Genomic DNA, 25,520 nt, shown 5'->3' with positions numbered 1-25,520 from the left:
GTGGGTGTGGCTGTTAGACTCAGGACCTGATTACAAGAAGCCAAACTGTTCTTTGAGAGAACTACATATTTTAGTTTATTAGGTGGTGCAGTGGTAAAGAATTTGCCTGCCAAGGCAGGAGGCATGAGAGACACGGGTTCAATCCTTAGGTCTGGAAGATCCTCTAGAGTAGGAAACGCCAACCCACTCCAGTATTCTTGCCTGGAAAATTCCATGGACAGGAGCCTGGCAGGCTACAGTCCAGTTCAGTTCAGTTCAGTCACTCAGTCGTGTCCGACTCTTTACGACTCCGTGGACTGCAGCACTCCAGGCGTCCCTGTCTACCACCTACTCCTGGAGCTTGCTCAAACTCATGTCCATCGTGTTGGTGATGCCATCCAACTATATTATCTTCCATCGTCCCCTTCTCCTGCCTTCAGTCTTTCCCAGCATCAGGGTCTTTTCCAAGGAGTCAGTTCTTTGCATCAGGTGGTCAAAGTATTGGAGTTTCAGCTTCAGCATCAGTCCTTCCAATGAATATTCAGGACTGATTTCCTTTAGGATTGACTGGTTTGGTCTCCTTGCAGTCCAAGGGACTCTCAAGAGTCTTCTCCAACACCACAGTTGAAAAGCATCAATTCTTTGGCGCTCAGCTTTCTCTATAGTCCAACTCTCACATCCATACACGACCACTGAAAAAACCATAGCTTTGACTAGACAGCCCTTTGTAAGCAAAGTAATGTCTCTGCTTTTTAATATGCTGTCTAGGTTTGTCATAACTTTTCTTCCAGGGAGCAAAAAGTGTCTTTTAATTTCAAGGCTACAGTCACCATCTGCAGTGATTTTGGAACCCAAGAAAATAAAGTCTGTCACTGTTTCCATTCTTTCCCCATCTATTTGCCATGAAGTGATGGGACTGGATGCCATGATCTTAGTTTTTTGAATATTGAGTTTTAAGCCAACTTTTTCACACTCCTCTTTCACTTTGCATCAAGAGGCTCTTTAGTTCCTCTTTCGTTTCTGCTGTAAGGGTGGTATCTTCTGCATATCTGAGGTTATTGATATATCTCCCAGCAATCTTGATTCTAGCTTGTGCTTCATCCAGCCCCGCATTTCACATGGTGTACTCTACATAAAAGTTAAATAAGCAGGGTGACAATATACAGCCTTGACATATTCCTGTCCCAATTTGGAGCCAGTCTGTTGTTCCATGTCCAGTTCTAACTGTTGCTTCCTGACTTGCATACAGATTTCTCAGGAGGCAGGTAAGGTGGTCTGGTATTCCCATCTCTTGAAGAATTTTCCACAGTTTGTTGTAATCCACACAGTCAAAGGCTTTGGTATAGTCAATAAAGCAGAAATAGATGTTTTTCTGGAACTCTTTTGCTTTTTCAATGATCCAACGGATGTTGGCAATGTGATCTCTGGTTCTTCTGCCTTTTCTAAATCCAGTTTGAACATCTGGAAGTTCTTAGTTCATGTATTGTTGAAGCCTGGCTTGGAGAATTTTGAGCATTACTTTGCTAGCATGTGAGATGAGTGCAACTGTGTGGTAGTTTGAGCATTCTCTGGCATTGCCTTTCTTTGGGATTGGAATGAAAACTGACCTTTTCAGTCCTGTGGCCACTGCTATTTTCCAAATTTGCTGGCATATTGAGTGCAGCACTGTAACAACATCATCTTTTAGGATTTGGAATAGCTCAACTGGAATTCCATCACCTCCACTAGCTTTGTTCGTAGTGATACTTCCTAAGGCCCACATGACTTGGGACTCCAGGATATCTGGCTCTAGGTGAGGGATCACACCATCATGGTTATCTGGGTCTTGAAGATCTTTTTTGTTCAGTTCTTCTGTGTATTCTTGCCACCTCTTCTTAACATCTTCTGCTTCTGTTAGGTCCATACTGTTTCTATCCTTTATTGAGCCCATCTTTGCATGAAATATTCCCTTGGTATCTCTAATTTTCTTGAAGAGAACTCTAGTCTTTCCCATTCTCTTGTTTTCTTCTATTTCTTTGCATTGATCACTGAGGAAGGCTTTCTTATCTCTCCTTGCTATTCTTTGGAACTCTGTGTTCAGATGGGTATATCTTTCCTTTTCTCCTTTGCCTTTCACTTCTCTTCTTTTTTCAGCAATTTGTAAGGCCTCCTCAGACAACCATTTTGCCTTTTTGTGTTTGTTTTTCTTGGGATGTTCTTGATCACTGCGTCCTGTATAATGTCACAGACCTCTGTCCATAGTTCTTCAGGCACTCTGTCTATCAAATCTAATCCCTTGAATCTATTTCTCACTTCCACTGTATAATCGTAAGGGATTTCATTTAGGTCATACCTGGATGGTCTAGTGGTTTTCCCTACTTTCTTCAATTTAAGTCTGAATTTTGCAGTAAGGAGTTCATGATCTGAGCCAGTCAGCTCCCTGTCTTGTTTTGCTGACTGTATGGAGTTTTTCCATCTTTGGCTGCAAAGAATATAATTAATGTGTTTTCAGTATTGACCATCTGGTGATGTCAATGTGTCGAGTCTTCTCTTGTGTTTTTGGAAGAGGGTGTTTGCTATGACCAGTGCATTCTCTTGGCAAAACTCTGTTAGCCTTTGTCCTGGCTACAGTCCATTGAGTTGCAAAAAGTCGGACATGACTGAGCATGCCCACACAAAGCTACATCACATTTTTTCAAAATGGTTGCACCAATTTGTATTCCCAACAGATTGTATATTAGTCAGTCTGATTTACTGATCAGTCAACCAGATAGTGTATTACCTAATCTTGTGGGGCTTGTAGTAGTGATTTAATTGGCATTTCCTTGATATCTAATGAAGCTGAACATATGTTTTTCTGACCATCTGGATTTCTTTTTTTTTTTTTTTAATGAGTTGTCAGTTCATGACTGTTCTTCTTATCGTTTTGGTTGTTGAACATGCAATAATGTGTATCAGGTGCACTAATCTTAAGTGTACAGTAAAATTTTTTGCTCTGTATTGCTTTTATTGTAGAAGTCTTTCATCTCCTTGGTTAATTCCTAAGTATTTTGTTTTTTGATGCTGTTGTAAATTGTTGTCATTATTTCCTTTTCTCATTGGTAGTGTATAGAAATGCAGCTGACTTTTGAGTGTTGACTTTGTATCCTGCTACTTTGTTAAATTCATTTATTAGTTCTAAAAATATTTTTGTGGACTGTTTAGAGTTTTCTACATAAAAGATCACATCACCTGTGAGTAGAGATAGTTTTATTTACTTTCCAGTTTGGATGTCTTTTTTCTGACTTCAGTTCAGTTCAGTCGCTCAGTCATGTCCAACTCTTTGTGACCCCATGAACTGCAGCATGCCAGGCCTCCCTGTTCATAACCAATTCCATATGCAGAGTACATCATGAGAAATGCTGGGCTGGAGGAGGCATAAGCTGGGATCACGATTGCCGGGAGAAATATCAATAACCTCAGATATGCAGATGACACCACCCTTATGGCAGAAAGTGAAGAGGAACTAAAAAGCCTCTTGATGAAGGTGAAAGAGGAGAGTGAAAAAGTTGGCTTTAAGCTCAACATTCAGAAAACAAAGATCATGGCACCCGGTCCCATCATTTCATGGCAAATAGATGGGAAAACAGTGGAAACAGTGGCTGACTTCATTTTTCTGAGCTCCAAAAGCACTGCAGATGGTGACTGCAGCCATGAAATTAAAAGATGCTTACTCCTTGGAAGGAAAGTTATGACAAACCTAGACAGCATATTAAAAAGCAGAGACATTACTTTGCTGATAAAGGTCCATCTAGTCAAGGCTGTGGTTTTTCCAGTAGTCATGTATGGATGTGAGAGTTGGACCATAAAGAAAGCTGAGCTCCGAAGAATTGATGCTTTTGAACTGTGGTGTTGGAGAGGACTCTTGAGAGTCCCTTGGACTGCAAGGAGATCCAACCAGTCCATCCTAAACGAGCTTAGCCCTGGGTGTTCATTGGAAGGACTGATGTTGAAGCTGAAGCTCCAGTACTTTGGCCACCTCATGTGAAGAGCTGACTCATTGGAAAAGACCCTGATGCTGGGAAAGATTGAGGTCATGAGGAGAAGGAGATGACAGAGGATGAGATGGTTGGATGGCATCACTGACTCAATGGACATGGGTTTGGGTGGACTCCAGGAGTTGGTGATGGACACGGAGGCCTGGCGTGCTGCAGTTTATGGGGTTGCTTACTTAAAACACCAGTTTTGCTTGAATTTGAACTGTATTTAAAAGTATGTGCTACTTTGTGGCTAGCTTATTTTACTGAAAATACTGTGTGATGTCACTTTGTTGTGTACACCCATCTTTTTTGTCATTGCTTTACAATATTTCAGTGTATAAATTCATACTGTATTTTAGCTTTTCTTTTGTTCCTATGCTTTGAGGTTGTTTCCAGTGTTTGGCTATTAATTTTGAAGCAGCTGTGGATGTTCTAGTGCATGTCTTTTTAAAATTATTTTTTTGTTTTTGGCTGTGCTGGGTCTTTGTTGCTGTGTGCCAGCTTTCTCGGTTGCAGTGAGCAGGGGCTACCCTCTGGTTGCAGTGTGTGGCCTTCTTATTGCAGGGGTTTCTTTTTTCACAGAGCACGTGCTCTGGGGCACACGGGCTTCAGTAGTTGTGGCTCACGGCACTAGAGTGGTGGCTTAGTAGTTGTGAAGCACGGGCTTAGTTGCTCCATGGCACGTGTAGTCTTCCCAGACCAGGGATCAAACCAGTGTCCCCTGCATTGGCAGGCAGATTCTTTACACTGAGCTGCCAGGAAAGCCCCTACACGTCATCTTATAGACATATATACTCATGCTTTTTGCATATATGTATATGTGTGTTTATCTGTGTATGTGTCTGTCAGAAGAATTGCTGGGTCATAAGGAGGAATGTGTTTAGCTTCGTATAAATGGCCAAATACTATTCTAAAGTGGTTGAACCAATTTATGTTGCTGCTGCTGCTGCTAAGTTGCTTCAGTCGTGTCCGACTGTGTGCGACCCCATAGAAAGCAGTCCACCAGGCTCTCCTGTCCCTGGGATTCTCCAGGCAAGAACACTGGAGTGGGTTGCCATTTCCTTCTCCAATGCATGAAAGTGAAAAGTAAAAGTGAAGTCGCTCAGTCGTGTCCGACTCTTCGCGACCCCATGGACTGCAACCCACCAGGCTCGTCCGTCCATGGGATTTTCCAGACAAGAGTGGTATTGTCTTTAGTTTTGACTATTTAATTTATTGTGTTAGTTTGTATTTCCCCTTTTACCAAAGACTTTGTTAGAAAGCTTTGAAATTACCAAGTGAAAGAACCTTTTTATTTTGTTTTTAATTTCTACTCTTAATTGTGTGACCAAAGAATATTGCTTATATTGTTTCTACTTTATGGAACATATTGAAACATTTTTTGAGGCTTAATTTTTTTGTTGTTCAGTCTCTAAGTTGTGTTTGAGTCTTTGGGACCCCATGGACCGCAGTACACCAGGCTTCCCTGTCCCTCACCATCTCCTGGCATTTGCTCAAATTCATGTCCATTGAGTCGATCATGTGATCAATTTTTGTGAATTTTTCATGTGTACTTAAAAAGGAAATTATTTGTTGTGGGAGTTTAAAGATACTGATATGGTTTGTTTAGTTTCTATATTCCATGTCCTTTTGTGTTTTTTGCACACTGGTATGTTGGGTATGTTGATGTCTTCTGTTTGTTTTATTTTTGAACCTTTATGTCTCCTTTAATTCTGCTTTATCATAGTACTTGCTGTGGTACATAGATATTCCTAATATACATTTATCTTGAATTCGTCTTTTTATCATGAAATGTTTTTTAGTATGTACTGCTTTTGATCTCAGTTCCATCATGTCTGATACCAGAATTACAACACTTGCTTTCTTATTGTTTCCATTTTCCTTAAATACATTTGTTCCTTATATTTTTAGTTTTTGAATCACTTTTAGGTAAGTTTACTTATTATGTTATAGAGTTGAGTTTTGCTCTGTAAGTTAATTTGAAAGTGTGTCTTTTAAGAAATAGGAAAGTTGTCAGTGTACGTTTATCGATATGACTGTGTGGTCTCTGTTCTGACAAAATTTTATATATTTTTATCATGTGTATGATGTTTCCTCTTTCAGTATGTAGTATGTTCCTCGCTGGACCCACTTTTTGTATTTTCCTTTGTGGTTTTTTTTAAAGGACAGTGGAATCTCTCTTTTTAAAAATTGTGTTTATTTAGTCTTGGCTGTGCTGTGGTTGCTGTGCACAGGCTGTCTCTAGTCATGGTGTGGGGGCGTCTCTTCGTTGTGGCGTGGGGGCTTCTCGCTGCAGTGGCATCTCTTGTTGTGGAGCACAGGCTGTTGACAGGGCTTCGCTGCCCAGTGGCACGTGGGATTTTCCTGAATCAGGGATCGAGTTCGTTTGCCCTGCATTGGCAGGCATGTTTTTAACCAGAGGACCACCAGACAAGTCCTTCTTTGTATCGATATTACTGGAAGGTTTATATTGTTGTGTTGGTTTCAGGTATACAGTGAAGTGATTCAGTTATACAGCAGAGTAGTTCAGTAATATATGTATCTGTTCGTTTTCAAATTGTTTTCCTACTTAGGTTGTTACATAATATTGAGCAGAGATCCCCGTGCTATACAGTAGGTCCTTGTTAGTTACCCATTTTAAATAAACAGTGTGTACAAGCCTTCCCAGACTCCCTATCCCTCTCCCCCAACCATAAGTTCCTTCTCTGAATCTGTGAGTCTGTTTTCCAAATAAGCTTATTTCTATCTTTTTTTTTTTAGATTCCACATGTGAGAAATACAGTATTTCTTTTTTTGTCTGACTTACTTCATTCAGTATGCCAATCTCTAGGGCATTCCATGTTGCTGCAAATGGCATTATTTCATTCTTTTTAGTGGCTGAGCAATATTCCATTGTATTTATGTACACATCATCTTTATCCTGTCTTCTCTCGCTGAACACTTAGGTTGCATGCATGTCTTGGCTTTTGTAAACAGCGCTTCAATGAATACTGCAGTGCATGTATCCTTTTGAACCATGTTTTTCTCTGGGTACATGCCCAGCAGTGGGTTTGCAGGAATGTACAGTATCTGTTTTCAGTTTCTTAAGGAGCCTCCATACTGTTTTCCATAGTGGCTGCACTAATTTACATTCCCACTAACAAGTGTAGGAGAGTTCCCATTTCTCCACACTCTCTGCAGCCTTTATTGTTTGTGGATTTAAAAAATATATATATTTAAATATTTTTAAATTTTATCTTTGGCTATGCTGGATTTTCACTGCTGCATGTGGACTCTCTCTGGTTGCCGTGAGTGGGGTCTACTCTTCATGCGGTGTGTGGCTTCCCAGCAAAAAAAAGCTGTAGCTTTTTTTTCTTCAGTGCATGTGCTGTCAGCGTGCCAGCCTCAGTAGCTGCAGCTCTTGGGCTCAGGGACGCGTGGGCTTCAGTAATTGTGGTACACGGGCTTAGTTGCCAATGCCTGTTGGATCCTCCTGGACCACGGATCAAGCCTGTGGGCCTTGCATTGGCAGGCAAATTCTTAATCACTGCAGCACCAGGGAAGTCCTTTTTATGGATTTTTTGGTGATAACTGTTATGACTGGTGTGAATTAATATCTCATTTGCATTTCTCTACTAGTGATGTTGAGCATCTTTTCATGTGCCTCTTGGCCATTTGTATGTCTTGGAGAAATGTCTGTTTAAGTCTTTGGCCCATTTTTTTATTGGGTTCTTTGTGTTAATAATATTAAGCCACATGAACTCTTTGTGAATTTTGGAGACTAATCCCTTGTTGGTCACATCATTTGCAAATATTTTCTCTCAATCTGTGGGTTTTCTTTTCATTTTGTTTATTGTTTCCTTTGATGTGCAAAAGCTTTTGAGTTTAGTTGGGTTACATTTGTTTATTTTTTTTTATTTTTTATTTTCAATTTTATTTTATTTTTAAACTTTACAATATTTTATTAGTTTTGCCAAATATCGAAATGAATCCACCACAGGTATACCTGTGTTCCCCATCCTGAACCCTCCTCCCTATTTTTTTTTTTTTCCCATTACTCTGAGAGATGGATCAAAAAAGCTATTGCCATGATTTATATCAACCTGGACAGCATATTAAAAAGCAGAGACATTACTTTGTCAACAAAGGTCCTTCTAGTCAAGGCTATGGTTTTCCCAGTGGTCATGTATGGATGTGAGAGTTGGACTATGAAGAAATCTGAGTGCCAAAGAATTGATGCTTTTGAACTGTGGTGCTGGATAAGACTCTTGAGAGTCCCTTGGACTGCAAGGAGATCCAACCAGTCCATTCTAAAGGAAATCAGTCCTGGGTGTTCATTGGAAGGACTGATGCTAAAGCTGAAACTCCAGTACTTTGGCCACCTGATGTGAAGAGTTGACTCATTGGAAAAGACCCTGATGCTGGGAAAGATTAAAGGCAGGAGGAGAAGGGGATGACAGAGGATGAGATGGCTGGATGGCATCACCGACTTGATGGACATGGGTTTGGGTGGACTCCGGGAGTTGGTGATGGACAGGCAGGCCTGGCGTGCTTTGGTTCATGGGGTCGCAAAGAGTCAGACACAACTGAGCAACTGAATTGAACCGAATACATAGAAAACAAACAGAAAATAAAGCATTTAAAATCTTGCAGTACAGAACTTTGAAAAACAGAGTGTAATAGCTGGCATACAAGGGCTGGCATAGAGTGAATGTGTACGAAGAGTAACTGACTGGAGGAGGAGAGAGAGGAGGTGGAGACGGCAGAGCTGAAGGGCCCTCGGCGATGGGAGGTTGAGGGCAAGCCGCAAGCTCACGCACGCGCGCTGATGACGGCACAGGCTCTGCTCCCTTGTTGGATTCAATTCTGTCTACCCTCTTGAAAAAATGATCCAATGATGTCTGGGTGGTGGCTCTTTCTCTTGCCATAGATGACGTGGTAGCACTGGGTTGCGTTCTGAGTGGCCGCTGCGACCTCCGTGTGCCGTTCTACGCTCAGGTCCCATGCCTCAAAAACTAACAGTGCTTCCTCGAACTGGGTCATGACCACTCTCAAGAGCCACGCCCCATGCAACACAGCTATAGCCCCTCACTGGACGCGCTCGGGGGCTGTCAGGGACACACACAGACTGCGGAGCTGACCACTATTCCTTTGAGGGCAGGTATTCCTGAACAACCTCCTTCCACAGTCATCATCTCATCCTTTAGATTTGAGACAGAAGCTCAGGGAAACCAAGGCCCTTTCTTGATGTCACAGAGGATGTGAAACTTGGCACATACAACGCCCAGACCCTCTCCACTGTACACCAGCTGCTTCCACCCACCTTCTTAAACCTCATCAGCTGCCAAGTGTGCTCATCCAATTATGGAGGGCGCTTCCCTCATGCAGAACTCTGGCCCCAACAGAACTTTCTTTCTGCACTTTCTCTCTGCGTTTTCCCCTCTCCGAAGCATTCTTCCACCACACACGGTGTGTACAGATGTGATACGTACTTGAGATGTTGAAAATCTAAGGTTACTTTTCTACCATTAAGGCAGGAAGTGTTAATTATCTCCTGAGTACTTCCTACATGCTAGGTAATGTGATGGACAGTTTACATGCATTATCTCATTTAAACCTTAAAATAAGCCATGGAACTAGGTGGTATAATAGCCATTTTACAGATGGGGGAACTGAGGCTCAGAGAGGTTATGAAACACCCAAGGTCATACAACTTATGGATGGTAGCTGAAAAAATCAGACCCAGGTTTGTCTGGCATGAGGTGTAACTAGCATGCTACAGTTTCCCCTCTTCAAACATCATAGCTCCCACCAGCTGGATGCCTGTTGGCTGTAAAGCAGTCAGTGTGGACTTTGGCCTGCAGGTTTTTCCCGTTCTCCAATACCCCACTGAGTCCACACTGCCTGGGCCTCTCTAGATGGGACCACAGTAGTCACATTCCAAGCCTCTTACGCCTAAAAAATGGACAGCCTGGATTGGAAGAGCTTTAAAAGATGACCTGTTTCCTCCTCTCCTGGTCGTGGGGTTCTTACATCAAGCCTCAGTCCTTAGAGAAGCTCCAGCTGCCTAGGACAGCGGCCTCAGCATGACCTTGGCAGGGGTCGGGATAGGCCTGGGGAGGTGAGGGGTGAGGGGCGGAGGGGATGACACTGGCCCCGTGGGACCGTCCGGCACTGGCGCCGCGCTTTCCAGCCCAGGAGCACAGTCTGCTAGGCTGGCTCTGGTGTGGGGCAGGAAGACGTGCTGCCGCCTTGTGGCCCTCTCAGGCAACAACAACTCCAAACCTGAGTGTGGGCACCTCACGTTCACCAGACTTGCGGGGCTCTGAATGGTCCTCTCCCTGGAGAGATGACACTCAGGAGGCAACAGAAGGATTCAAAGAAGGCTGGAGTTCAGGAGCCAATGCAAACAGTAAACTTTTCTTACACTGAAACAAAAAGGAAACCAGAATCCTGCTCCTGTGCAAATCCTGGGCCACCCAAGTCAAAAAGGAAGGCACACCAGAACTACAGGGAGCTCTCAATGGCAGCAGGTAGCAGAGAGTGTACAGACAATAAGTACTACAGAAGGCCGGGAGAACAGGGAGCCCTCCTAGGCTGCAGGGGGAATGCAGCTGACAACAGCCACTACAGCAAGCGCACGCAGGCTCCTTTAGACACAAAAAGCAGCCTGGATGCTGCAGTCCACCTCCGGGGCCTAGACCCTAGGAAAAGCGTCCCTCCAGGACGCACATGCATCCAGCATGTGCTGCTGTTTACAACAGCCGGGGCACGCAAGCAACCAAACTCGAGCCATGGACGGGTGGAGGCTGGAGATGTTCTGCACACATTCATGGGCTGCGACTGACACACACAGGAGAACGAAGGGGGGCCACTGCAGCACCGTAGAGGGGACCGGCGATGCTCACTCTAAGTCAGGATGCCAGACAAAGGCTGAAAGAGTGTGCTGTCACTTATGGGGGAAATCTGAGCATAGGTGGAAAAAATCAGTAGACCAGGCAGATTCAGAAGCCTAGAAAACTTAGACTTTATCAAAGGGAAAGAACGCAGGGGAGTGGAAGAGGAGGTAGGTAACTGAGGAGGCTGGTATTAGCATATATTACCATATAAAATTCTAGATAGGTAAATTCACAAATAGACAAAAGGTGAACAGGAACGTGCTCCGTAGAATAAGGACACGGACTCCACACCCTCTCATAAGCTCTACGGGAATACAAACAGATAAGGAACAGGCACACGTGTATGTATGACTGAATGACCTTGCACCAAAACAAACAACTGTGTAACCCAACTATACTCCAACAGAAAATAAAAATCACTGCAGGAGAAAACCCCCAAAACCAATGTCTACTGCATTCTCCCCAGGCCTCCAGCCCCTGTGCTGCTGTCTCATGCCTGGGTTTAGTGGGCCTGACTTCCCGGTCAAACTGTGGTCTCTATGAGGGAGCTGGAAAGGTGGTGCCATCCTGTGAGCTGCAGTAATATCCTGACCACCTGCACCCCATACTTGGGACCGCCACCTTAAAATTCAAACGGTCCTCCTTCACCTAAAGCAAGCCTCTTGCACCTAGAGAATGGTAGACTCTCTGAGTTGAAAGAGATTTGAAAACTCACACTCTCTCCACCTCTTTTGGTCAGGGGGTTCTTACTTCCAAGCCTCTCTTAGAGAAATTTCACCTGCCTATGACAGCTACCTTGGCATAACACTTTGGCAGGGATTGGCATGGTTAAGGGTAAGGGGCAGAAGGAATGACACTCAGGCCCTGTGTGTCTGTTCTGCACTTTCTACCACACTTTTCAATCACTGGAACAGGGTCTCCTGCATTGCAGGTGGATTCTTTACCAGCTGAGCTATCAGGGAAGCCCTTGGGAAGGCTCACATCAGATCAGATCAGTTGCTCAGTCATGTCCGACTCTTTGCGACCCCATGAATCACAGCACGCCAGGCCTCCCTGTCCATCACCAACTCCCGGAGTTCACTCAGACTCACGTCCATCAAGTCAGTGATGCCATCCAGCCATCTCATCCTCTGCCGTCCCCTTCTCCTGGCCCCAATCCCTCCCAGCATCAGAGTCTTTTCCAATGAGTCAACTCTTCGCATGAGGTGGCCAAAGTACTGGAGTTTCAGCTTCAGCATCATTCCTTCCAAAGAAATCCCAGGGCTGATCTCCTTCAGAATGGACTGGTTGAATCTCCTTGCAGTCCAAGGGACTCTCAAGAGTCTTCTCCAACACCACAGTTCAAAAGCATCAGTTCTTTGGCGCTCAGCCTTCTTCACAGACCAACTCTCACATCCATACATGACCATAGGAAAAACCATAGCCTTGACTAGATGAACCTTTGTTGGCAAAGTAATGTCTCTGCTTTTGAATATGCTATCAAGGTTGGTCATAACTTTCCTTCAAAGGAGTAAGCATGTTTTAATTTCATGGCAGCAGTCACCATCTGTAGTGATTTTGGAGCCCTAAAAAATAAAGTCTGACACTGTTTCCACTGTTTCCCCATCTATTTCCCATGAAGTGGTGGGACCAGATGCCATGATCTTCGTTTTCTGAATGTTGAGCTTTAAGCTAACTTTTTCACTCTCCACTTTCACTTTCATCAAGAGGCTCTTTAGTTCCTCTTTACTTTCTGCCATAAGGGTGGTGTCACCTGCATATCTGAGGTTATTGATATTTCTCCCGGCAATCTTGATTCCAGCTTGTGTTTCTTCCAGCCCAGCGTTTCTCATGATGTACTCTGCATATAAGTTAAATAAACAGGGTGACAATATGCAGCCTTGACGAACTCCTTTTCCTATTTGGAACCAGTCTGTTGTTCCATGTCCAGTTCTAACTGTTGCTTCCTGACCTGCATACAAATTTCTCAAGAGGCAGATCAGGTGTTCTGGTATTTACATCTCTTTCAGAATTTTCCACAGTTTATTGTGATCCACACAGTCAAAGGCTTTGGCATAGTCAATAAAGCAGAAATAGATGCTTTTCTGGAACTCTCTTGCTTTTTCCATGATCCAGCGGATGTTGGCAATTTGATCTCTGGTTCCTCTGCGTTTTCTAAAACCAGCTTGAACATCTGGAAGTTCACGGTTCACATATTAATGAAGCCTGGCTTGGAGAATTTTGAGCGTTACTTTACTAGTGTGTGAGATGAGTGCAATTGTGCGGTAGTTTGAGCATTCTTTGGCATTGCCTTTCTTTGGGATTGGAATGAAAACTGCCCTTTTCCAGTCCTGTGGCCACTGCTGAGTTTTCCAAATGTGCTGGCATATTGAGTGCAGCACTTTGACAGCATCATCTTTCAGGATTTGGAATAGCTCAACTGGAATTCCATCACCTCCACTAGCTTTGTTCGTAGTGATGCTTTCTGAGGCCCACTTGACTTCACATTCCAGGATGTCTGGCTCTAGGTCAGTGATCACACCATCGTGATTATCTTGGTCGTGAAGATCTTTTTTGTACAGTTCTTTTGTGTATTCTTGCCATCTCTTCTTAATATCTTCTGCTTCTGCTAGGTCCATACCATTTCTGTCCTTTATCGAGCTCATCTTTGCATGAAATGTTCCTTTGGTATCTCTGATTTTCTTGAAGAGATCTCTAGTCTTTCCCAGTCTGTTGTTTTCCTCTATTTCTTTGCATTGATTGCTGAAAAAGGCTTTCTTATCTCTTCTTGCTATTCTTTGGAACTTTGCTTTCAGATGTTTATATCTTTCCTTTTCTCCTTTGGGAAGGCTCAGGTTTCCCCAATATGCAGAGCAGGGCAGGAAGAAATGCTGTGCTTTGTGCCCATTGGGGGCAGTAACAACTCTTAAATGCAGGACCTATGGGTACTTCGTATTCTCTTTCCGACTCTTTGCAACCCCATGGAGTATGCAACCCCTTGGAGGATATAGCCCATGGAATTCTCCAGGCCAGAATACTGGAGGGGGTAGCCTTTCCCTTCTCCAGGGGATCTTCCCAACCCAGGGATCAAACCCAGATCTCCCGCACTGCAGGCAGATTCTTTACCAGCTGAACTACTAGGGAAGCCCTGCAAAATGACCCCTTCGCTGGAGAAGTGACATGCAGGAGGTAACAGAAACAGAATTCAAATGAGGCCAACCTTCAGGAGCCAATTTCAAACAGCAAATTTTGCTTACACTTAAGAAAAAAAAAGGAAACCAAAATCCTGCTCCTATGGATATCCAGGGCCTCCCAAATGAAAGAGGAAGGCACAGATACTCCAGAAGGTCTGATCAGAGGTGCTCAGAGTGTCCCATGTGTGGTCGACAGCCACATGGCTTGTGGAGTCAGGATACCACAGTGTTTTCTCCGTGTGAAATCTCTGGGGCCTGCCGGACTCCATCTCAGCTCTTACAATGAGTCAGAGTCCCAGGGAGGAGGCTCAGAGGGAGACGATGTGGAACAGACTTAGTGGGAGTGATGGCTTTGGTGAAGCTTGACTTTTTAAAAAGTTTTATTTTTTATGTGATTTTTAAAGGTTATGCTCCATTTATGGTGATTATTAATATCAAATATGGCTATATTCCCAGCATTGTACAATACATTGTTTTTTGTTGTTTAGTCACTAAATCTTGTCCAGCTCTTTGTGACCCCATGGACTGTAGCCTGACAGGCTACGTCTGCCGGGAGCAGGAGCTCTCCCCCTGGCAAAGTCATGAGGAGGGAGGCTGGGCATACGCCAAGGCGGGATCGAACCTCAGGAGTCCCCCTGGAAATTCTCGAGCATCTACCCCCAAAACCAGAGTCTGCCTACTTTCTGCTTTGTGCTCTCACCTACACCTCTGACTTTACGGGGGGCTGTCCCCCACTACCTCTCTCTGAAAAAAAGAGTTAACTTACAGCTCCAGTTAATAAAGTTCCTGGGTGTGATAGTGTTTCAACCTCCAAACTCCTCTAGCCTGCTTGAATAGGTTTTTCCGGCCACATGTGATTGCTCAGAGCCTCCCAACTGTGAGAGGCATGAGATGTTCTAGACTGTCTAAATACAGATTCCTTTGAGCAGTTAAAAGATTCATTAGAAATTATATTGGTGAAGGGTTTTTCACTTGTTGGGCCAATGTTTGCTGCTAAGTCTCCATATCCCTTACCTGCTGTGTCCCTGGCAGTGTATTGATTAATATAATTGGTGTAAGTAGTAGCTTTAATGTTTGTAACCTTGGACCCTTGAGTTAATTCTTTTTCTTGTTATAGCCCACCACACCTTTGCCCTATAGGAATGCAACTTTATCTAATGCTTTTGGAGGGTGGCGCCTGACTAATCACCTTTAGAGAAAAATAAGTTTTCTGAAGAAAGGGTCTTAAAATGTTAACAGGCCTCCGGGCCAGAAGATGATGCAAATCACCTAAACTTTTGCATATGATAAGTTTGCAGGAAGAAAGCCTGGCTTACAGCATGACTCTACCTCTTCCCCCATTATCCTCTATGCATAACTTAAGGTATAAAAACTACTTTGGAAAATAAAGTGCAGGCCTTGTTCACCGAAACTTGGTCTCCCCATGTTGTTCTTTCTCTCACCTTCTGGCTGAATTATTCAGCCTCTTTTCTCCACTGAATTTCCTCACTGAGCTATCCCTATTTAACCACTCTTTATATCTTTAATTAACGTTTAATTAAGCAATTGTTTCCTGATCCTCGCCGACACCGTCCCCGCTTCGAATTCCCTGGATCCACCGGAGCTGGACCCCGGCATACGTCTGTCCATGGGATTCTCCAGGCAAGAATATTGGAGTGGGTTGCCATTTCCTCCTCCAGGGGATCTTCCTGACCCAGGGATTGAACCTACATCTCCTGCATTGGCAGGTAGATTCTTTACCACTGAGCCACCAGGGAAGCCCAATACATTCTTATAACTTATTTTTAAAACAAATATTTTTTTATTTGTTTATTTGGCTGTGAAGGCTCTTTTAGATGTGGCACTTGAGATTTGTGTGTGTGTGTGTGTGTGTGTGTGTGTGTGTGTGGTATGTGGGATCTAGTTCCCTGACTGGGGGTCGAAACTGGCCCTCCAGCATTGGGAACTCGGAGTCTTAGCTACTGGACCCCAGGGAAGTCCCCTTGTAGCCTATTCTAGGGGTTCTCAACCCCTTTGGCACCAGGGACTGATTTTGTTCCATGGATGGGGGTGGAGGATGGTTTAGGGATGATTCAAGCACATTGACTGTGCACTTTATTTTTATTATTATTATTACATCAGCTCCACCTCAGACTGTCAGGCATTAGGTCCCAGAGGTTGGGGACTCCTGGCCTGGGCTTCATCCATTGGTGTGTGCCTCCCACTTCCCCACCCCTATTGTGTCCCTCCCAACTCTCTCCCCGGTAACCACTAGTTTGTTCTCTATATCTGTGAGTCTGCTGCTTTTTTGTTACATTCATTAGCGTTCGTTGTCTTTTTTGGTTCACATGTAAGTGGTGTCTTCCTCTGTCTGACTTATTCACTTAGCATAATGCCCTCTGAGCCCACCTGTATTGCAGCAAATGGCAAAATTTCATTCTTTTTATGGTTGGGTAGTATTCCATTGTATACATGTGCCATATCTTTACCCATTCCTCTGCTGCTGGACACTTAGGTTGTTTTTGTGTCCTGGCTACTGTAAATAGTGCTGCTGTGAACATGGGGGGCACGTGTCCTTCGGAATTAGTGTTTCTGTTTTAGTTTTCAGATCTGTGTGCAGGAGTGAGATTGCTGGGTCACATGGTAGTTCTGTTCTTAGATTTTTGAGACCCTTACATTCTGTTTTCGACAGTGGCGTCACCCCTTACATTCCCACCAACAGTGTAAGAGGGCTCCTTTTTCTGTAAGGCTTAACTTTTATCATTGCATAATCTTATGTTTATTGAAAAAACACTGAGAAGCAAGGTTTAAAAAGAAGGAAACAGCTGTGCTACACAAACACAGCCAGTGTTGAAGAGACGCACTTCCTTCCATGGGTGTGTTTGTTAAAAACTAGAGAGACCTTATAAGTACTTTTACACGACTCAGATTTCCCTGAACGTAATAGTGTGAGCTCTGTCTCTTTAAGTGTTCTTTGAAAGCATGGCGTTAGTTGGGTTTATACTACACAACCCGGATGTGGTTGAAGCATTTACTCATGCTTTGTCAGTTTCGTCGTCAGTTTCGGACTATACACCATCATATAGGACAGTAAAGAGCACCGGAAGCTTGACACCTAGTGGTTCTTCTTCATAGGTTCTTAAAAGAGGAAATGCTCAGTTGGTGTTTAAATATGTTAAATGCTTTTAATTTTTTGTAACTTTATTTATTTTTGGCTGTGCTGGGTCTTCGTTGCTGGGCGGGCTTTCTCTAGTTGCAGTGAGCGGAGGCTCTTTAGTTGGGGTGCTCGGGCTTCTCACTGCAGCGGCTTCTCTTTTTCTACTATGTCAACTTCAAATGAATTGATGCTGCTGTATAGTTGGGTTCTCTGATTCCATCTTTTTTTTTTTTTTTTGCCTTGATTTTATTACCTTCTTTTTGCCTTTTTAAAAATCAATTGAATTTTTTTAAAATTGGAGGATAATTGCTTTACAATGTTGTGTTGGTTTCTGCCGTACATCAACATGAATCAGCCATAGGCATACACATGTCTCCTCCCTCCTGAACCTCCCTGCCACCCGCCCTGCTCATCCCACCCCTTTAGGTCATCACAGGGCACTGGGTTGAGCCCCCTGTGTTAGACAGCAACTTCCCACCAGCCATCTGTTTTACTTATAGTACTGTATATGTTTCCTGCTACTCTCTCGATTCGTCCCGCCCTCTTCTTCTCCCGCCCTGTCCATAGGTTTGTTCTCTGTGTCTGTGTCTCTCTTCCTGCCCTGCAAATAGGTCCAGCAGTACCATTTTTTCTAGGTCCCATATATACGTGTTAATACATGGTATTTGTTTTTCTTTCTGACTTACTTTGCTCTGTATAACAGGCTCTAGGTTCATCCATGTCACCAGAACTGACTCATGTATTCCTTTTTCATGGCTGAGTGATATTCCATCATATATATGTACCACAGTTTATTTACCCATTCATCTGTCAATGGACATCTAGGTTGCTTCCATGTCCTGGCTTTTGTAAATAATGCTGCAGTGCTCCGATTCCATCTTTATTTTATAGATTCCACAATTCCTTGGTCCTGGAGACTCTTTCTAAGTCTGATCCTGCTGGACAAGCAAGATGGCAGAATCAGACCACCTGCTGTGAATAAAAAGGAATTTATTAGATGGAAGATCCACTTTGGACAAAAACATGTGGAGCTCGGACTGCCAGAGATCCCAACTTTTGATCTAAGGACAGCCAAGGAAGACCTGGTCAACCTGTTGACGACCTCTTATAAGGCACAGCACGTCTGAAACATGATGTTTGGTATCTTTGAAAAGCTCCATCGTGGAGCTAGCTCTCTGTGAGAAGATCAACACCAGGCGAAACTGAGTTAGTGGGTAGGGTTGGGGGCAGTTTTCAGGAAGCCTGATGGTTTCGATAAACTAAGAGAGCTGGTCTTCAGACCTGGAAGCCATCAGAAGATGAGTGATAAACAGGATGTGAGTCTTGTCCTGTCCTGTGACTTTGTGATTCTACCCAAGTGTCTTCCGTCCTGCTCTTAGGAAAGTAGCCAGCCAAAGGATAAGACCCAGCCAAAGAAAGTGCTCAAGCTAGCACAGATTCCAAGCCAAACACTTTGCCATGGAACTGTAAGATATGGCCAGAGAAATCAGTTTGTTATTGTTCATTGACTCAGTCATGTCTGACTCTTTGCAACCCCATGGACTGCAGCACTCCAGGCTTCCCTGTCCTTCACCATCTCCTGGAGTTTGCTCAGATTCATGTCCATTGAGTCGATGATGCCATCTAACCATCTCATCCTTTGCCACCCCCATCTCCTCCTGTCCTCAATCGTTCCCAACATCAAGGTCTTTTCCAGTGAATTGGCTATTATCATCAGGTGGTCAAAGTATTGGAGCTTCAGCTTCAGCCTCAGTCCTCCCAGTGAATATTCAAGGTCCTTTCCTTGAATTCCTTTCCTGGGTACGGGACAGATCCTCCTGCCCCTCAAGTTCACTGCCGCTGGGAACAGGCAGATCAGTTACGTGCAATCACAGCCTCAGCCCTGGGACAGCTCTCAGAGACCAGCTGGCTTTGCTTCCTCCATCAAGTTCTGTGGTGGTAGCAGGTCTATTCAGCTCCCCTTGCCCTGGGGGTAAAATTTTCTTCGGGTGTTTTTTTTTTACCAAGGGAGGTCTCATCTCTGTCTGGAAGTTTGTTTAGACTCACTTTTGCATCCCAGGTGGCGCTGGAGGTAAAGAACCTGCGTGTCAGTGCAGGAGATGTAAGAGACACAGGTTCAATCCCTGGGTCAGGAAAATCCTCTGGAGGAGGAAATGACAACCCACTCCAGTGTTCTTGCCTGGGAAATCCCAGGGACAGAGGAACCTGGTAGGCTACAGTCCATGTGGTTGCAAAGAGTCAGACATGACTGAGCAACTGATCAACAACAACAATGATGTACACAAATGAGAAAATCAGAGAAAAAATAAAAAGGTAATTAATGGTTGATAGTCAAAGATCTAATTATTAGCTGCTTTGAGCCAGTTTATATCAGGAAACTATCTCTGGGAGATAGTGAAGGACAGGGAAGCCTGACATGCTGCAGTCCATGGGTTCCAAAAGAGTCGGACACGACTGAGCGACTGAACAATAACAAAACCAGGAAGCAGTCTCTGAACTCAAGAATCATGACTTCATTTTACATAAAAATTTTCCTTTGATGTGTTATAACTAAAGGTTGTTGAAAATGCTGTGGAACCCGAAAGGTGAAAGAAATAAGGTTTTTCTTATGCCAAAATACATGAGAAAAAAGCTGTTATGTTCTGCACCAGTGGTAAAAGAGATCTGCAGCTTGTTATTTGGATCAGTTTTACTTTATTTGATTCTACTGATGAAAACTAGGTTTTTGCAATCTTCTTTTAAAATGTTATAGCAGTGCTCGCTTCGGCAGCACATATACTAAAATTGGAACGATACAGAGAAGATTAGCATGGCCCCTGCGCAAGGATGACACGCAAATTTGTGAAGCGTTCCATATTTTAAAAATAAATAAATAAATAAATAAATAAATAATAAATAAATAAAATGTTATAGCAAATATCTTGTACCTGTGTCTCTGTGATGAATGCTAAGTTGTGTTCAAGTATTTGCGATCTCATGGACTGTAGCCCACCAGGCTTCTCTGTCCATGGGATTTCTGAGGCAAGAATACTGGGGTGGTTGCCATTTTCTTCTCCAGGGGATCTTCCCAACCCAAGCATTGAGCCTATGTCTCCTGTGTTGGCAGGAGGATTCTTTTTTTTTTTTAAATCACTGAGCCACCTGGGGAACCCCATAAGTACAGATACTGGATGTGTGTGTGCGCGCGCGTGTGCTTAGTCACTCAGTCGTGTCCAACTCTTTTTGACCCCATGGACTGTATAGTCCATGGAATTCTCGTGTGTGTGTGTGTGTGTGTGTGTGTGTGTGTGTTTGTGTGTGTGCATGCGTGTGTGCATACGTGTGCTTAGTCACTCAGTCGTATCTGAATTCTCCAGGCCAGAATACTAGAGTGGGTAGCCTTTCCCTTCTCCAGGCGATCTGTGCAACCCGGGGATTGAACCCAGGTTCAATCCGCCGCATTGCAGGCGGATTCTTTACCATCTGAGCCTCCAGGGAAGCCACCAGATTTTTGACAAAGGTTGAGTCTGCTATGAAATCTGTTTTCTTAAATAATGATATACCCTGATGCCTGAAGAAGAATAGCTTGAATATTAATTTGGCCATTTGAACTATGACAGGTTATATTGGCATTTATTATTTAGAGGTTTTCTCCCCCTCTCCGTCAACTTAGAATGTTGGAAGTGAAAACTACCCACGGTTAGCAGCAGATATCCCTTTCTGTCACTAGATGGCAGCCTAAAGCAAGGACTGAATCTGTGGCTTGCAGTTTCTTCTCTGAGTCTTGGGTTGTTTTCCTCTAAGGCTGTTAAAACTCAAGCTTACTGGCCTCTTCAAAGAATCGCAACACTGACATCCAGGAGCTGGGATTAATTCTCTGTAAACAAACGATTTTGATCAAGACCTTCTCTGCCAGAATGGATTGTTACTGTCAAGTGGTTTACACAGAGGTTAAAAGGAGAGAGAAGTTACGAGGCTGCAACGTGGTGCGTTTGTCGATGATACTCAGAAAGGGACGGCGCATTGACGAGGCGGAAGCAGAGGCAGTGAGGAGCGGTTCTGCTGGCAGGGTTTGTGGCAGACTGGCCTGAGACAGACGGAGCTGCTTAGAGGGAGGAGACTCCTCTCGGGTTTGTTTTGGCAGGTGTCCCACCTTCCTTTTACTGTGAAATGATTTTCTGCCAGTGATCTTATTACCATGGAAAGAGATAGTCATACCTGTGGAGGGTATATGATGTTGGTCAGTGACATATAGACATGAGCTCATGAATTTCATGTGAAAAGTGTCTTTCTCTGTATTAATAGAGGTAGAAATTGAGACAAAGGGAACTGAAGTTGCTTAGCAAAATTACTACCAATTAAGCTTTATTTTTTCTGTTCAATACATCTGGGTTAGGAACCGCATGACTGCAGTGTTCCCTCCTCCTCCTCACTGGACAGCTCGGGAGGTGAGGCCGACAGGCGTGTCAGGGTCTGTGCGTCCACAGCGCTGGGACGCAGCGGAGCAGAGAGCGTTTGTGAAAGGAAGCACGAGTGACTCTGAAAGCAGTTGAGAGGCACAGAGAGGGGCCGTCTCATTCTTAGGCAGAAGACATGGCTTCTGAAGCAGTGTGATTCCAGGGACCGTAAAATACCACCCTTCCATCCCCAGTAGTGTGATAACAAGCAAGCTCTGCACCCCTAGGGAACCAGGATGCCTGGAATTCCAACAATGGAGATGCATTGTTTAGGCAAAGCTTTGCTTCCTCCAGAGTTTTATTTTGAAATGCAAACATCCCTATTGAGGCTAACCCTGCCATGTGACAAGGTGAGCTCCTCTGGGCCCCTGAGCCTTGACTGAGGAGTCAGGATGCGGTGGGAGGTGAGGGCAAAGAGAGGAGTTAAAAAGTGGGGAAACTTGGCACTGACCCCACACTTGGTTGATTTCCCAAGTTGTTTTCACAGTGAATATCTGGACCTGCGATATCATCTGACGTGGCGAGTCCTGAGAGCTTGACTTCCATCAGTTGAAAGTAACTGGGGAGGAGTTGTTTTTCTCCGTTATGATTCCCCGGGCTCCCCTCATCGGAGGCTCTGGTTAGGGCAGCTGTGGGCCGGCAGTGCCTGCCTGTACAGAGGGCCGCTCAGCCTTACCCAGCAGCGTCAGGCGTGAGTTCTGTTTGCCCTGAGCCTTTGCTCCAGGAGGTGCTGGCTTCTTCTCCCTCCTGGAGACACACATGATTTCCTTGAAACACAGACCACACATTTCTCACTGGGCTTTTAAGGTCATCTGTTATTAAGGCAGAATCCTGAGCAGGAACAGTCCTGAGGTTTGTAAGTGCTGCATGAGAGAGAGGCACATAAATTCATTCTGATGCCAAGAGTGAATTCCTCTTTCCCCTTTCTCTTTCCCCTCTTTTATTATGTAATTGATCAGGAACATTGATCAGAAAAAATATGCCTCGTTGACCATATTCTTGGTTAAAGATCAAGGGTGTTACTTTTCTATATATCAGTACCTGCAGCAGGTGCTGATTGGAAGGGGTAAACCTGTTCAGCGTGGCACCGAGTGGAACCCAGACAGCTGTACCCTTGAATGGTGTCCAGCCTCTTCTGTCTTCCCGTCCAGCACACATTTCTTTTCTCAACCTGGATTTTGTCACTATTGTGAGAAAATTTTCCTTTGAAAGATAACTGTGTCAAGGCTTCTAGGGTTTTAGTTTGAGTGTCGATGTATTCCCCTTTTTAATGTTGTTCTTTGTGTGTGTTTTGGTCTTGGAGGTGGGCCGGGTTACTTTCACCATGGTAAGAAATGCTTGTTATGGTGTGGGGGGAGGTCCAGCATTTGTGGATGGCTGGCTGGGAGGTGCGTGAGGAGGCCCTGGCTCTGGGATCTGGGAATCTCGGGTCAGAGCCCCTGCTGTGGAGTGACTGAGCTGCCCTGTGACCGAGGGGCACCGTAGACAGCAGCCCAGTTGACGGAAGAGTCTAGTCCAGCCTGGCCTTTGCTCTTGTAGCTTTTTTAGGCCCTGGTTTTTATTGAGGTTTCTCAGACACTTAACTGAGTAGACTCCTTTCCCGTGACATTCGCCTCTTTCCTGCTTTTGCCGGATGTTGAGTTATAATGGCGCACTGTCATGACTCTTGGGCGTTGGGCGTCTTCACATGTCCTCCTTGCAACTGCTTATCTGACTTTAAAACTATTTAGAGGGGTTTTAAGCAGAAATTATTGTTAGAATAATGAGTGTTTTTTTTTTTTTTTTTTAGCGAGACCAAAAAGTCAGGAAATTGGGTTTAGATGAAAGCAAAAGGGAATGTCTTCAGATGATTTGACTAATCTGACCATCAGTATACACTGAGGTGTTGAGAGAAGGGATGAGGAAGGTTCCTGCTCCCTTGAGATTTTATAAATTTTATTAATTTATTTTATAAATAAATCACCAGTCACCTACTGCACATAGAGTTGCTGTTCCCCACCCAGCGACAGGTGGTGTTCAAGGTTCCCTGGGCTTGAGGGGTCCATAAGTGCTGTAGATTGAATCAGTATTGTGAGTGTGTCCTGGCACCTCTTGGGGGCCAGGACCTCAGGTTGCCTGCTGTGGACTGAATTCCCAGCCGCTTGCCCCAATTCCTATGTCAGAGCCCTAATCCCTGGGGTTAGTGCCCTTACGAGGAAAGACCCCAGAGAGCTGGCGTCCTCTCTTGCCACCACGTGACGACACTCAAGGCTGCTCTCTCCACACCAGGAGGAGAGTCCTCACCAGACTCCCAGCCCCAGAGCTGTGAGAAGATTTCTGTTAAGCCCCCCAGTCTAAGGTATCCTGTATGGCAGCCCAAGGAGGTTCAGACTACCGTGTCTGCAGAGGAACATGGTGGTTTGGTCAGTAGGCTCTTTTCATTGGAGGTGGGGCAGGTTTGGTTAACCCCTCTAGGTGGGTGTCCTGGGGACTTCCGTGGGCTCACAGTCACGAGCACTTTTCTCTAGTTCTGCTTGGGCATACCAGGTTTCCTCCCCACTCTGCCCTCTAGACTCTTACTAAATCCTGCTAAGAAAAAAGATCCAAGGAATTCAACTTTTTTCTTGAGATTTCTGTATATCTTGAAAAAAAAAAGCAACAACCTAATCAATCAATGACCCTTTATCAAAACACCTTCCTGTGCTCTTAGCGACACTCTTTTATGGCTGAAGACATATGTAATTTTCTGCTCAAGAACCAGCAGAGCAAAACCTAGAATTCCAGGTCTCTTATCAGGAATTGTAACAAGTCTGAGATTGTACTCTGCTTGCGAGTTAAATGCTCAAAATTCTCCAAGCCAGGCTTCAGCAATACGTGAACTGTGAACTTCCAGATGTTCAAGCTGGTTTTAGAAAAGGCAGAGGAACCAGAGATCAAATTGCCAACATCTGCTGGATCATGGGAAAAGGAAGAGAGTTCCAGAAAAACATCTATTTCTGCTTTATTGACTATGAAAAAGCCTCTGACTGTGTGGATCACAATAAACTGTGGAAAATTCTGAAAGAGATGGGAATACCAGACCACCTGACCTGCCTCTTGAGAAACCTATATGCAGGTCAGGAAGCAACAGTTAGAACTGGACATGGAACAACAGACTGGTTCCAAATAGGAAAAGGAGTATGTCAAGGCTGTATATTGTTACCTTGCTTATTTAACTTATATGCAGAGTACATCATGAGAAACGCTGGGCTGGAAGAAGCACAAGCTGGAATCAAGATTGCTGGGAGAAATATCAATAACCTCAGATATGCAGATGACACCATCCTTATGGCAGAAAGTGAAGAGGAACTAAAAAGCCTCTTGATGCAAGTGAAAGAGGAGAGTGAAAAAAGTTGGCTTAAAGCTCAACATTCAGAAAACTAAGATCATGGCATCTGGTCCCATCACTTCATGGGAAATAGATGGGGAAACAGTGTCAGACTTTATTTTTTTGGGCTCCAAAATCACTGCAGGTGGTGACTGCAGCCATGAAATTAAAAGACGCTTACTCCTTGGAAGGAAAGTTATGATCAACCTAGATAGCATATTGAAAAGCAGAGACATTACTTTGCTGATAAAGGTCCATCTAGTCAAGGCTATGGTTTTTCCTGTGGTCATGTATGGATGTGAGAGTTGGTCTGTGAAGAAAGCTGAGCACCGAAGAATTGATGCTTTTGAACTGTGGTGTTGGAGAAGACTCTTGAGAGTCCCTTGGACTGCAAGGAGATCCAACCAGTCCATTCTAAAGGAGATCAGTCCTGGGTGTTCTTTGGAAGGAATGATGCTAAAGCTGAAACTCTAATACTTTGGCCACCTCATGTGAAGAGTTGACTCATTGGAAAAGTCTCTGATGCTGTGAGGGATTGGGGACAGGAGGAGAAGGGGACGACAGAGGATGAGAT

The 25,520-nt window shown here is 44.3% G+C and overlaps 1 protein-coding gene and 1 non-coding gene across 17 annotated transcripts in view; both read left to right on the top strand.

Annotated features, from left to right (window-relative positions):
• The window catches only part of LOC129632547 (uncharacterized), a 94,370-nt gene that overhangs the window by 33,592 nt on the left and 35,258 nt on the right, over positions 1-25,520 (top strand). The gene's annotated exons all lie outside the window — the stretch shown is intronic.
• Positions 19,919-20,025, top strand: LOC129632641 (U6 spliceosomal RNA). Its single transcript, XR_008704629.1, has one exon. It is a non-coding gene; the product is annotated as a U6 spliceosomal RNA (small nuclear RNA).

The sequence above is a fragment of the Bubalus kerabau genome, chromosome 17 (assembly GCF_029407905.1).
Source record: "Bubalus kerabau isolate K-KA32 ecotype Philippines breed swamp buffalo chromosome 17, PCC_UOA_SB_1v2, whole genome shotgun sequence".
Classification (NCBI taxonomy): Eukaryota; Metazoa; Chordata; class Mammalia; order Artiodactyla; family Bovidae; genus Bubalus; species Bubalus kerabau.
The sequence above is the reverse complement of the archived record's forward strand: the minus strand, read 5'-3'. Positions and strand labels throughout refer to the sequence as shown.